Here is a 12,527-nt window from a genome sequence, read left to right on the forward strand (position 1 = left end):
TATTATTTCTATCATTTATAGCAATTGTTACAAATTTTTCATTAAAGCCAATAATAATGATGATAATAATAAAAGTAAATGATACTAAGTTTCATTATTAATAATAATTGTTATTAGTGCATTTCTGGTATGGTCTTTTCTTTTCAAAGAAATGACCATACCAGAAATGCACTAATAACAATACCCAGGGATTGAACACAGGGACATTTAACCACTGAGCCACAATCTCAATTCTTTTTTATTTGTTATTTAGAGACAGAGTCTTGCTGAGTTGCTTAGGGCCTCACTAAATTGCTAAGACTGGCTTTGAACTTGGAATCCTCCTGCCTCAATCTCTCTATCGGCTGGAATTACAGACTGGGGTGTGGGACTACTTCAATTGCCCACAAATTTGCTGAATGTTTATTATGTATACAACATGTGATAGGATACTTTAGGAAATGCACATATGAGTAAACACTGTCCTTTTCATTTTAATTTTTAAATTATAATTGTTAATGCATATTAATTGTACAACATGATAAGTTTCACTGAAACAATACCCATATACTTTTCCCCATATACTCTCTTCTAAGAGTGTCCTTAAACACTCCAAGTTAACATCTCTTTTTCTAATTGCTATTAATAAAAGTAGGCCATTACTTAAACTTTTTAACTTTTTTTTTTTAATCTGTGAAACAGCCCATGGTTGAGAGAAGCATTCCAGAGCCAAATCTATCTGAGGTTAAATTCAGCTTGGCCATTTACAGGTTGAATACCTTTAGACAAGTCACCAATCTTTTTCGCTATCAGTTTTCTTCTGTCAAATGTGTGGATAATAATATAAACCATATAGGTGTATAAATTAAACATGATTACATTTATAAAATGTACATTGAAGAGTCTGGCAAAGAAGTGTTCAATGTTAGTCTTGGTTATGGGGATAATGTGAAATATGGCAAAATTTCTATCTTGAGTTCAATGCTTTTCTCCTTTCCACACTAAAAATTGAATGCCATTATGAAATGGAAAAAGCTCAAGTGAAATGGAGTAGAAGTTTACATAAGAAAAAATATATATAACATTGAAGTCTTCAGCACTATACTTGAGACCAGACCAAAATTCTGTTGGGGGGAAAAGAAGCAGTTGTTTGTTTTGTCAACTATTTCTCTTGGGAGAATCTTCTGGTAATTAATGTGAGCATTTCCATTTAATATTTCAGGCAGTAGTGGTGCCCATGTAGATCATTGTTAAATTCTATTAGAGTATACAGCTTAAGCACCAAAAACTTGAATGTAATTTTCATCATTCACAATTTTCAGGTATGACTCCATGATTATAATGAGGAAGAATTATTACCAGTCAGTAGCTGACTATCTTTTTCATAATATTTCTCCCATGTGCTTTATTTTTCCTCATATAATTGGAGCCAAAATGGTCACATATGTAAAAATGTGTAAAGGCAATTTATAGTATAAATTAGGTTGTCAAATTGCTACTTTCTCATTTCATTGAGTAAATCTTGAATGATGAATTTGATTTGTCTTCTTCAGACTTATCTGACATATTTCCTGCATGGTCCTTACTACAGCCTCATATATAAGAACCTTTATATTTTTCTCAGATTTTCTTATTAATACTGATTAGTTGTTAAATAATATTTGCTGTTAAAGAATATTTCAATATATTAAAGTTAAGTGTTTGTTCATGTTTCACTCTAAAAAACAATAGAAAGCATCATTAAATCCAGAGCACAAGAGAATTATATTATTATTCAGTATATATATATATATTTTAAAAGAATGTTACTACTTCATTTTTTATCATGTATCACTTCTTTTGTGCATGAAAAAAAAATTTAGATATGTTCTCTTCTTCAAATCCCCAAATTTGAAATTTATCCCATTATTTAAAAACTCTAAAACTCTAATTTCCTTTTCTTGAAGAGTTTCTTAACCTCATTAGATGACAGTATTGCAAGCTTTGTATAGCACGGTGATTTCTTACTATATAACTCCTTAAATATGCTGCAACTGCAGCTTTTGATATTTTGTCATTCTCCCATTTTGAATATTAGAGTCTTATGAGTAAAAAAATAAGAAAAAAGATTTCACAATTTTAATGTGCTTGTGTTTACAATAGTCAGATTTTTTTCATTATAACTGACAAAAATCCAACTCAAACCAAGTAAAAAGTGGGAACAAATGGAAGAAGAATGGGGTCTGTTATAGAATTGGTAGAATTTCTGAGGGGAACAGATAACTTCAGTTGCTTCAGGGAGAGGAACTTCAGATCTCACGTGACCAGGACTTGGCACCATTTGTACCTCATCCGCTAAACTTCATTGTCTCCTCCAAGTGTTTTGTCCATGGAAGGCCAGGATTACAACTTTCTCATTCTATGCCTCAGGAAAGAAAGAGTCCCTTGAAAATATCTAAGAGAAGGATCAGAATGATCTATCTTGGAGACTTAATCACCCTTTAGAACAATCCCTTTCTCTAGAGATGAGGTGCTATGATTGACCAGAACAAGATCCTGTTCCTATCCCTATGGACCAGACTAGGGTGATATACATAATCAGCATTCCCATCACAACTAATTGGAAAGTGGGAAGAACAATTTCCCCAAGGTGGGGAGTAGCTGTTAGCAGATGAAAGTGGGAAGGGGAAAAGTATTCTGCACTGATAAAGATAGTAGATATCCTACTTCATGTACAAGCAGAGAAGAGAAAAATTGTTAGAGTCTGTAAACAAGTCTGGATGGGGCCTGGCAAAATGCCAGAGGGAGTGGTTTGTGAAGTAATAAAAGCAAGCCATTAAGTGTGGAAATTCCTTATTGGTTGACTGCTGTACCTAGTTTATGTTAATTAAGATAAGCTGTGTGAATGTATAAATATCGCTCCGGTCCTACAATAAACGGCTCCTGGAGCGTACATCATGGGAACAAATTTTTACTCCTCACACTTCAGATAGAGCCCTAATATCCAGAGTATACAAAGAACTCAAAAAAATTAGACAATAAGATAACAAATAACCCAATCAACAAATGGGCCAAGGACCTGAACAGACACTTCTCAGAGAAGGACATCCAATCAATCAACAAATACATGAAAAAATGCTCACCATCTCTAGCAGTCAGAGAAATGCAAATCAAAACCACCCTAAGATACCATCTCACTCCAGTAAGATTGGCAGCCATTCTGAAGTCAAACAACAAGTGCTGGCGAGGACGTGGGGAAAAGGGTACTCTTGTATATTGCTGGTGGGACTGCAAATTGGTGCAGCCAATTTGGAAAGCAGTATGGAGATTCCTGGGAATGCTGGGAATGGAACCACCATTTGATCCAGCTATTGCCCTTCTCGGACTATTCCCTGAAGACCTTAAAAGAGCGTACTACAGGGATACTGCCACATTGATGTTCATAGCAGCACAATTCACAATAGCAAGACTGTGGAACCAACCCAGATGCCCTTCAATAGATGAATGGATAAAAAAAAATGTGGCATTTATACACCATGGAGTATTACACAGCACTAAAAAATGACAAAATCATGGAATTTACAGGGAAATGGATGGCACTAGAGCAGATTATGCTAAGTGAAGCTAGCCAATCCCTAAAAAACAAGTGCCAAATGTCTTCTTTGATATAATGAGAGCAACTAAGAACAGAGCAGGGAGGAAGAGCAGGAGGTAAAGATTAACATTAAACAGAGACATGAGGTGGGAGGGAAAGGGAGAGAAAAGGGAAATTGCATGGAAATGGAAGGAGACCCTCATTGTTATACAAAATTACATATAAGAGGTTGTGAGGGGAATGGGAAAATAAACAAAGAGAGAAATGAATTACAGTAGATGGGGTAGAGAGAGAAGATGGGAAGGGAGGGGAGGGGGGATAGTAGAGGATAGAAAAGGTAGCAGAATACAACAGTTACTAATATGGCATTATGTAAAAATGTGGATGTGTAACCGATGTGATTCTGCAATCTGTATTTGGGGTAAAAATGGGAGTTCATAACCCACTTGAATCTAATGTATGGAATATGATATGTCAAGAGCTTTGTAATGTTTTGAACAACCAATTAAAAAAAGAAAAAAAAGGTGGAAAAAAATAAAATAAATGGCTCCTACTCCTGCTGTATCAATCTACACAAGTTGTTCATCACCCCCCGGTTATTTTGCTGCAGCCGGACTGCGGCAAAATATTCTGCTCCATTTGTGTACAATGAATCAAAGAGCTTTCTACTGTCATGTATAACTGATTAGAACAACGAGCACAAAAAGATAGTAAATACCTCTAGCCTAGAGTGTGGGCATGTTGAACACTTAGGTTACCAGCTTCTCTGGATACAGCTGAGAATCTGTTGGTGGTTCATATCCTAGGATTTGTTTATATGAAAGTCCTTGGAGCTTCCTTGAAAAATCCTCAATCCAGGGCAAGGGATTGTCATGGCACAGAAGTATGCTTTAAGGATAATGAGCTAGGATAAAGAATAAGTAATAGCTATGGATATGGATATGGATAATGGATATGGAACTGGCCCAGCCCCTGTGGAGTCATACCTAAGTCCTTGAAAGGGGTACAATAAAAATGTGAGTAAATATGAAAGACTATTTCACTATGATCTCTGCGGGACTCTGAAATGAAAGAGGTCAGAACAGTTCATGACAATAACTTCTATAGTGACCTGAGGTGAGGGTCAGCAGTGGGAATGTGTTATACAAAGGTGTGACTACCTGGAGGTGTGGCTCATTGGGAGCCACCTTTATAAACCAGCTACCATGGCCAGAGAATGCAGCTTTGTAGCTATATTGATTCTGTTTTCCCAACAGGCAATCTGGTAAACACATTAAAGCTAAAAATATTATTCACTTATTCATGTATTCATTAATTCATTGAACAGATGTTTATGCAATGTGCAGCAGACACCATGCACAGTAGAGAAGATATTAAAAGGAACATGACATAGTCATTGAAATGAGCACAGACATAGGAACACACAACCACAATGCAGTAGTGTCAGAGCTAGAAAAGAAGTGGGTGGGGTGTGAGAGCACAGAAGAGAGGGAACAGGGTGTGAAAGAAGATTTTTTTCCTAAAGGGCAACAACTAACTTGAGTTTCAAAAGATGCATATGAATATTCACCCAGCATATTAGGTAAGAAGAGGCATTCTCAGAAGCAGCAGCAATAGTAGAAAGCATAATACAGTGCATTTAGGGACCCGAATGGGATGAATGTTGGGTTGAGGAGAGTGGACAATGAAATAGTTCACTATACCAAACTTGTCAAGGATTTTGTAGCTCACTTGGACAGTTGGATATTATGGTGGGGAATGGAAAGCCTTTTAGAACTCTTAAGGACAGGATAGTAATAGAAAATTATTTTAGCTCACTCTAGCTATACTGTGGGTTATGGATTGGAGGTAGCTGAGAATGGAGGAAGTTCATTTACTTAGAAGATGTAGGTAGGGGTCCCAACTGAGATTCTGTGAGGGTTTAGACTAAGGCAATGCGCAATTACAGAAGGGAAAAAGAGTAAAGGAGGAATGAGAAGATTTGGTAATTAGTTGGATGTGGACAGAGGAGAAGAGATTTTTTTTTTGCATAGTGCTCAGTTAGGATAGGTGAAGTTACTCTGTGGTCACAACAAACCCTGAACTCTCTCAGGCTTAACCTCAAGACTTTTTTTTTCTTTCTAATGCAGTCTCCTTCATTTGAAGCTATCTGCTTGGAATTCTTGCCCTCTAAGGATGCCACCATAGGAATCCAGAATATGTCAACCCCACCTGACATGAAGATTTTTGAGCAGAAAAGCCCTCTGCCCTCCCTCAATTTCCCTAAAAGCAGAACATAAGCTTGCAAAAAGTCCCCTCCTGCCGTCTCTACCAGGAAGGGTAGAAGTTATCATATGGGACAAGTTTCACTAGCTCAGAGTTGGTTTATCTTCATACGTCTACCTGTCCATGGTGTCCACCTCTGGAGACCTAAACTTGTTTTCCCTTATTTGTCACTTCTCTTCATAGTTCTCTGTGGAAGACACTGTATAAGGCAGAGTTCTGAGCCACTGTTCTGAGTTGCCTTTCGTTGAGGTTGCTCCTGTGTGAGGTGCACTGAGCACTTACAAAAAAGTGGTTTGTCCTTCTCTTGTTAATCTCTCCTTTTGTTACAGGGCTCTGTCCTGACTATGAACTTATGAGGATTAAGAGGAAATTGTTTCCTCTCTGACACCCTAACTAAGGGGAGTGGGGAGTGTGAGAAGAGTAGCGTTTCTTAACTACCATGTGGAAGAGACACTATCACTTCCATTCCCATTTTCCTGTCCATAACTAGAGGGACAATCCCAGTGTGATTGCAAGAGAGGTGAGAAAATGTTTAGAAACATACAAATATTTGATGTTGTTCTCATTAATAGTGTAGATTAACAATAAAGACTCTGAAACATGCTGTCTGGGTTTAAATCTCAGTTCCTGTTCTTACTAGCTCTGTTGCTATGGGCAATCTTCACTTATAGAATTCTTTTGAAAATTAAATAAAATTAAATGTCCATAAAATACAGAGTACCTAGGATGGTAGGCACTTAATATTTTATGTTATTATTAGCCGTCTTAAGATGATTCCAATATTTCATTCTGAATGTGACATGAAAAGGGAAAAAGGAGGGGAATAGAACAAGCTTAGGAAGGAGAAGTGAATGTGTAGCCATGTTGAGTTTGCAACATCTGTGGGACCTCCAAAGAAGATCCTTCCTAGGCAGTCACAAGATAAAAATGGAGTTTGGGAGACTGGTGGGGGCCAAGAGCTTAAACCCAGGAATCATCAACAAATAGGTGATGCTTTGAAACGTGGCCATGGGCAAGGTCACCTTGGGTATTTGAATAAGTTCAAGGAAAAAGAATTTTGAGGATGGAACCCTATAGAATACCAACATTTAAAAAGTGAGAGGCATGGAAAAGGAGTCCACATAGATATACTTGTTACAGGGCTGGGGCCTTCCAGGAAACTGAGGCAGCACGAAGACACCTCCAGCCTTGAAACCCTTTTTCTTGTAAGTCAGAAAGATTTCAGACATGTCAATCAAAGTAACAGGCATGAGTTTATTGAAGAGATAGGAAAAAGGAAAGGGGACATTGTCAAGGGAAAGAGTAGATTCTCTTAGAGAGGAGGGGGACTGTGTGCCTTTCCTGCACTCCAGTTTTTTGTTGTTGTTGTTTTATTTTGCATTTTGTAGATGGACACAATAGCTTTCTTTATTTATTTGTTTTTGTTGTGGTGCTGAGGATTGAACCCAGGGCCTCACACACACTTTACCACTGAGCCACAACCCCAGCCCCTGCATTCCAGTTTTATTGTGGATCCCAGAGAAGTTTCCAGAGAGTTCCACCCATATCCACCTCTTGACTTTTGACTGACAGCAGAATGACATCAGGCTTTAACATCCCCACTGCCAAGACAATTCTAGGTCACTTTGGCCTGTGTTGACTGATTTTAGTTGGATTCTTTGCCATAAATTCTTACATATTTTATACTAGGAGAAATTATCCTCATCTCCCTGTGTTTTAAGATCTGGTCTGTGAAAGGGTCACAAAAGTCTCCCACTTCAGTAACTTGGGTTCTTTTTATCAACATTATTTTGGACCTTCATTTCTCCTATAGATCACAGGTAGTTTGCTGAGGAATGTGACATAATCTGTCCACTTAAGCCAGGCAGGCTGTAGGTAACTTGCTTCTTGAAAAAAAGAATGTGGGGTCAGTACAGTGGGCCCATTTTATAGAATTATTCCCTTAACCTCATGTTCCCAACATTTGCACTCTCTGTTCCTATCATAACCAAATTAGTAGGAGGAAACCAAAAGGAAATAGAAGGGGAGTTTGAGAGAGCATTAATCATTTAATAATTAGTAACAACTTACCAATATTTAATTTTTCCTTTAGTTCACCATAATAATACTATTTGATATTAACTTCTAATTGAATTTAGTTTATAGTTTTAAAATAAATCATTATTAAGCAAGGCACAGTGGCACACCTGTAATTCCCAGCGGCTTGGGAGACTGAGGCAGAAGTTTCACAAGTTCAAGGCCAGCCTCAGCAACTTATTGAGGCCTTAAGCAACTTAGCAAGACCCTGCCTCAAATTAAAATAAAATAAAAAAGGTCTGGGGATGTGGCTCAGTGATAAAGTGTCCCTGGGTTCAATCCCCAGTACAAATAAAGAAGAAATACAAGATAGAGTTGAGGTTCATTGGTAGAGCACTTGCCTAGCATGTGTGAGGCACTGGGTTCAATCCTCAGCATCACATGAAAAAATAAATAAATAAAATAAAGGCAGTTGGTCCATCCACAACTACAAAAAAAAGTTGAAAAAAAAGAAGAAATACAAGTGTAACTGAAGTGGGAAAAAATCAGGTTATAATTATCAGCATTTAGAATCCATTTTTTTTTGTCAGCATTGAGTTAAGAAAGCAACTCTTCTCTTACCAAAGAAAGATCTTCTTGTTTCTATAAGGAATGCTAATGAGAAAGATACAAATCAGGCCTCAGGAGCAGCAAAAAATAAAGACACACACAAAGTAAAAGTGGTTCAAAAAATAAAGACACATACAAAGTAAAGTGTTAAGTATTAATCCAGTGGTTTCCTGCTCCAAAGAGGCAATGCATGAATCTATAATAGGTTCATTATAGATTGCGGAGAAGCAAAGTACTTGTACTGTTGACAGTGGGCCTCACACTTGCTGTCTATGACCACATGACTCCAGCCAAGCTCAATAAAGGGTATTTCTGAAATCCTACAACATAGTGATAGTAGCTTACCCTCTGACCGGAAAAGGGCACATCGGCCGGGAGTTGCTTTGCAGCTTTGATCATGAGCTATTTGGTGTCATTTCAAGTTATTACTATTTTTAAGTTTCTAAAATTTCAACCATCTAAACTTTAGTATACTGCCATCAAGTGGTGGGAGGGTCTATAAAAGTAAGAGTGCATTGTATTTTTTCTGCATTTTATTCTACTCAAACTGAGGAAGTTCCCAGGTCTGTGAAAGTGGAAATGACTGGAATTTGTTATAAAGTAGGTGTGAGGAGATGGTTGGTTTGAACCTCACAAGAGGTGACTTTTTTTTTAAATAAAAAGCAAATAAAGGTGTGAAAAGGACATCAGAAAGCTGAAGAATATTGTCACTTCTCCCAGACCTCATAATCTCTGTGGGGAAAGGGCAAAATAAGCTGCCTTCTTCAGAGAGGGCAGAAAGTGGGGGTTTTCACCATTCTGAGCTACTAAATAGTGGACCACATGTAGAAGATGTTTAGTAAAGAATCTGTAGAATAGAATCTCTTGCCCAGAGAGAAAGTTTGACCTTTACCCTGGCTTTGGGGAAATAAACTGGGCCCTTGGGTTGTTGAGCCTGATAGGAAGATCTTTGTTTGCTGGGTACCTTGAGTCACACACAATAGCCTAGCAGTGTAATTCAGGGTGGGGAGCTGACCACACCTGCACAATCTTCGGGAGGATGCTGGCCACTGAATAAAGATGAATAGTGTGACTTAAGGTGAGGGCTTTGGTCATATGATATCAGTCAACCTAGAAACCCATTAACCATGTGAGGAATCAACTAATCAGGACTTTGTGATGAAATCCCACTAAAAACTTTGGTAACCTTCAGGTGAGTTTCCCTGGTTGCATGAGCACTGCTTTAGGACAATTCTGGGACAGCCAGTTGTCCTGACTCCACCAAAGGAGTTTGAGGGAAACTCCGTGCTTGGTACTTCTACTGCACACTCAAGGATATTTGCCCTATGAGCCTCCTCCCTTGGCTGATTCTCATTTGTGTCCTTTTTTGCAATTAACTATAATCCTAAATATAACAGCTTTCAGTGATTTCTGTGAGTCTTTCTGGTGAATTGTCAAACCTGAGGGCTCTAGTCAGGGTTTGAGAACCCTGAACTTGGTGGCAGAAGTAATGACAGTCTTGAGAAGCATGGCCTCCAGCTTTGTAGCTGACCTTTGTAGTTTTCCTCAAATTAGGAAAAAGTCTACAGATCTGACTTTCTTTGCCTTCTGACAGAAAAAAAGTTTATATTTTAAGGACTCTGTATGCTTTCTAAATGAAACATCCATTAGGCTCTTTTATCCAGTATTTTTCTAAAATAAGTTCATGAAATCATTTAGTAGATAACCTATTGAGTTTAATTGAGGTGTTTAAAGTAGTTAAAAAAGAATTAATTTGAATTATTTTTGTGTACATTCTACCAATTTTTTTAATAAAAGAGAAAATAGCATGTTGTATTAATACTTAGTAATTGTATGATGTTTGGCAAGTCACAATTTCTTTGCATTCAAGATGGAATTTGAGACCAGGGAGAGATGCTGAGTCTCAAAGGAAGGGCCTTTGACCCTTGCCCTTGTAACATGAGGGCAGTATTCAAGCACAGAGAGCACTGACACAGCATTGTGAAACTCTGCCAGGGCTTCAACTCTAGACCTGACTCCAGCATCATCCCACACCATCAGGCTGCTGTGTCTCCCTCTGGAGATGGCCTTTATTCTCCCTTGATTATGTCTTTACCTTCTTAAATAAGATGTGTTTATACTTTTGACACATGCTAAATTCTTTCTCATGGCATATGCCAAGAATCCCACTGGTCTTGAAACAAAAACCCCTTCTCAGAACCTTCTTTGGAGAAATTTCTTCTCCTGTGACAATGACTTCTAAAACTAAAGATAAATACATTTTCCATAGGTACTAGTTGAAGATTAAGGATTAGTGAAAATGAAGGCTGAAATGAGATACTATTAATTTTTATTATCTTTTTAAAATTCTTTTAATCTTTGTAGTGTTATCAGAGTTCCAGATGTTTAACATTTGATCAGATCAAAAATAAGTGGAAGAAATTGTCATTTGCTCATTTGAGTCATACTTCCCTGTGATAGTGTTCTCTTGGTTTAAAATGTGGATCTAAATAAAACCTTGCCAAAGGGGAGGGAGGAAGAAAGGGGGAAGGGGTGGAATAGGGAAGGAAATTGAACAACTTAATGTGCATGTACAAATCCAACTATTATGTATAATTATAATATACCTGTAGGTATAAACGTGGCTGTACAACCAATGGGATCCTGCAATCAGTACATGTGAAAAAAATAAGAATTCATACCCCATTGAATCAAATGTATGATAAGTCAAGATCATTGTAATGTTTTGAGCAACTAATAAAAACATAAAAAAATAATATACCAATAAAAAATTTAAAAAGAAACCTTGCCTAGATTCTGAACTATAACCAGGTTGGACACAGTATTTCAAATAAGCTTAGCTACACTAAGGCTCGGGGGAGCCATATCCACTTCAGTGAAGAGAAGAATCCACCAAATAATCCCCTCAGGAAGTTGAGCTGCAGTATTTGATATTGAAGGATTATTCCACCAAATAAGCCTGGTCAGCCAGGACACAGACCCTCTAGTTTCTATTAAAGCTGACAATGATGCCATCTCCTCATCACTCAATTTGAACTCAATGACCTGAAAGTTCTCAAAAAATTATGCCATGCCACAGACTTGGGAATCACCACCATTTGCCTCTGGATCTAGAACAAGATCAGAATCTGCACCAGGGAATTTGTGTGTGTGTGTGTGTGTGTGTGTGTGTGTGTGTGTGTGTGTGTGTGTGTGTTTTGTAACAATCTCTTTAACCGGGATTCTCCAGAAGTTAAGAGTATTTTGGCTTGGGCCAAGGTCTATCTGGAGAGCCCAGGGGGTCCCAGACTGATACAGCAATGCCCTGGGAGTGGCAGTACTGGATCAGTTTCTCCTGGGTGAGGTATGGGTGACACACGACCTGATTAATCACTGGTTCAGGTCTGAGTCCAGGCTTGCTCAAGATGAAAGTGATTGAAGTAGAAGACACCAAGGGCTATAACCAATCCCTTATTTACCAGCTCCTCCACAACCTTCCAGGCATCTAAGAATGTTAATATACTGATGAGGCTATTGCCTTATCATCTTTGGGGAACAACTCCTTCTCAGGCTGAAATCCTGTGGCCAGTGAATAAGACAGATGTTCAGACGGCCCAGTTCTTCTGACAGGCTTCCTTCCCGAGGTTTCTCTCAAAGAATGTATACCACAACTGTCTAAGAATGAAGAGGTATTTCTATGTTATAATTTTCTCTTGGATCTTGAATGGCTTCTCCCACCTCATTCTCATTCTAATAGATGCATATACAATCTATCTGGAGATATCCTGCATCAGTGTCTAAATTCACACCTTCTTTGATTTTGACTGGAGTAGACTTCAGGTGCCCAGACCCAAAATGGGCATTTGGCTTTGGTGCTGAGCTCCACAAAGGTGGCCATGGTGGTACAGAAATAGTTCTGAGAAAGCAGATAGATGTCTAGTGTCATATTATTTTTAAAAATTTTTTTAGCCAAATATCTGGCATATAGTAGATGTTCCAAAATTTTAATTAAGAAAATGACAATATTCTAAGATTTTTATATAAGATTCATGCTTTATAAATTTTACTGACTACAGAGTGATGAGTAGCTAACATTTTTACCTTA

At 37.9% G+C, this 12,527-nt stretch overlaps 1 pseudogene; it reads right to left on the reverse strand.

Annotated features, from left to right (window-relative positions):
- Window positions 1-11,426: 11,426 nt before the first annotated feature.
- On the reverse strand, window positions 11,427-12,320 carry LOC143389408 (aldose reductase-related protein 2-like; annotated as a pseudogene).
- Window positions 12,321-12,527: the final 207 nt, after the last annotated feature.

Source organism: Callospermophilus lateralis, unplaced genomic scaffold, assembly GCF_048772815.1.
Source record: "Callospermophilus lateralis isolate mCalLat2 unplaced genomic scaffold, mCalLat2.hap1 Scaffold_73, whole genome shotgun sequence".
Classification (NCBI taxonomy): domain Eukaryota; kingdom Metazoa; phylum Chordata; class Mammalia; order Rodentia; family Sciuridae; genus Callospermophilus; species Callospermophilus lateralis.